Genomic DNA, 2,951 nt, shown 5'->3' with positions numbered 1-2,951 from the left:
GACATGTTCGGTTTTTAATTCCAATCATTGTTACGTTGAATTTCTATGGTCGAATTTACCAAAATATCCTCCTTTTTAATCATTTTTAGTCAGATTTTTATTTTCTAGCAATTAAACAAACATCTTTTTTTTTTTTAAATACTTACCATTAGAAGAAGTCAAATCTTTGAATTACTAAAATAATTTCAATTTCATCCCAAAGTAAACAAAATTTTTCAGAGGTTTACTTGCCTTAATTAACAATTATTCTCTTTTTTTCTTCTTTTGGATCTAATTTTTCATATAAAAAATATTGAATTTCTATACATAGTTAATTTTTAAAAAAAATTAATATATTAATTTTTGTAAAAATCGAAAAGTGACAAATATTTAGGAATGGGTTGAGGTATTAATGACTCATTAGGTTGTTAATTATACATTATGTTTTTCTAACGAAATTATTTCATTTGCCTAACAATAGAAATTTCAAATTTTTTTTCCTTTGCAATAGATATATTTTGTCAATATTTTAATCCTCAAGTAAATAGAAAGTGCAAGAAAAAATAATTGATGAAATTAATGGCAGAAATTAAATAAACCCAAAAAAAAATGATGAAACACTTTTAAGCCAAGCTATTCCCCAAAAAAAGAACATGCATAAAAGGAAAAGATACTGAAAATAATATTTTGCTTTGACAACAAATTTAGCATCACTTTGTAAAGGTAGAGTGACCTTTACTAAAGTCTGTCAAGGAAAACAGAGCATGTACTTCACTTAAAATGTTTGCATATTCTTCTATCTTTAAATATTTTATTATTATTTTCATAAAAATAAGATAAAAAACTTTACTTAAATATGTTTTATATTAAAATTTAATTTTTTATAATATAAATATTCAATTCTTCTAATATAAAAAATAAGAATATTAAATATTTTAAAAAATTTATTTTGACATGTCTCAAAATATATTTATATAAACAAAGAAAAAGGGTTGGAAAAATGTACATTATCGCGTAACTTTTTTTTTTTTTTTGTCACATGGAACGTAATTTTTTTTTTATTATCTCATTCCTTTTAATCAAACATATATCAAGTAAACATTTTGAAATATCTTTCTCAAATATACATATAATTACAAAAAGAAAGAGAAACTATAGAGTAAATGGCATTTGTTGATATGATGGAGTGATTATTAATGCTTTTGAATTTTGGTCACCATGTGCATGATCTCATTTAGTGCCACAACCATGTTCAAAGCACAGAATTACATTCTTGTTGAATCTCTAAGCAACAACATAATTTTCTGTCAAATTATTATGAACCCATGATTTAATTCGATGAATTAAATCCAAAAGAAAATTGCTTAATTCGTAAATGTGAACAAATAAATTAACTTTTCTTTCACACTATCAATATTGGGTGTAAACCTAATGAAAAGAGGTAATCCCAAATTAACAAGCAAAACCAAAACTCCTCCATGTGAAAAGGCAGAGACAGTGACAGAGACAGAGACAGACAGGGGATTTGGATGGTGACTCTGTCTGTCTTTTAGCTTAAAATTGACAAAGCAAAGCCAACAGTTAATCCCCCATCAACCTTTTCTTGTTAATCCCCACCAAGACCTATTTGTTTATTACTTTGTTACATTGTTTTAGTCAAGTATTCATATGCTAAATCTGTTTGGTGAGTGTTCCTGCTCAAATAAACCTTTACAAATTTAAAATAATTAAAAACTCTTAAGTATTTGAGTATTAAGTTAAATTTTGTTTAAATAATAAAAAAACTCACGGAATTATACCTGTTTATGTAATTGAATTCTTATATTTTTAGTATATCTTAATAAAACCTTAAAATGATTATATAATGTGTGGATGCGAAAATAGGAAGGTATTATGTTGTAAATTTGATAAAAGTATAGAAACCCAATCGTATAAATTGATTTAATTAAATAATTTTTTATTATTTATGCATTAATTTTTTTTTATTTGCGTGAATCTTTTTAATTTTTGTGATGATTTGTCTGGTTTTTTCGAGGCAAGATTGAGCTTAATTAAGGGAAGAAAACAAGCTAAAAACTCAAAACACCTTGACAATATAAGCAAATTGGGACATGAACCATAGTTGCAATTATCTTCTAATTTTAGGAAAAATCCTTCTTTTATATATATAATATTATAAAATAATAACGTATTATATCATTAAAAGATCATTTTTATTTTCATTATGTTTTTAAATATTATTTTATAAATACTTTTAAATGATGAACTCTCACATTATATTTTTTCATAATATTTATAAATCAATGATAAATAAAATAAAATGGATCTTATTTCAATCTCGAATCAATTAAAATTTTTTTGACTCTTGATGTATACAATTGTAAATATCTATTTAATTTAAAATAAAAATATAAAATTTTAATTGAATATAATAAAAATTCAAATTTATTTAATTTATTTTAAAAAATTATGTCTTTATTTTATAAATATCACAGACACTCTTTAATATTTTTCCTTTTTTATTAAAAAAGGTAATATTTTGAAGGGTAATTTGGGAACTCATTGTTACAGTTTCCGTACCAAAATTTTCAACAAAAGTAAATCAGAACGTTCCTCGATCGTCTCATTCTGAATTTCCTGATATCTAAAACCCATCAATTTGTTCTGCAATTATCCACTTTTAGACCTGAAAAAAAGACACGTGGCGCACTTTCCACTCTTTGCGTCTCTCGTAGTACAAATCTCTCGTCGGCGCACCGATTGCCTTTGATTTATTCCAACCGTTTAGCTATGATTAGATGCATTTAGAGTTTACGATGAAATAATGAAACCAATCCCCACCGATGACGGCTTTGGTTGTCTCGGGCCGATGATGGAATATATGTGGTCAGGAAGGAACCCAGGTTGTTAGGCAAGATAAGTTATGATAGGTTGCGATGTACGTGATCTAATCATAAAGGTGCGGTGGCCAT

The sequence above is a fragment of the Theobroma umbraticum genome, unplaced genomic scaffold (assembly GCF_002168275.2).
Source record: "Theobroma umbraticum cultivar Fairchild unplaced genomic scaffold, ASM216827v3 scaffold_86.0, whole genome shotgun sequence".
Taxonomy (NCBI): domain Eukaryota; kingdom Viridiplantae; phylum Streptophyta; class Magnoliopsida; order Malvales; family Malvaceae; genus Theobroma; species Theobroma umbraticum.
Note: the sequence above shows the minus strand (reverse complement) of the source record.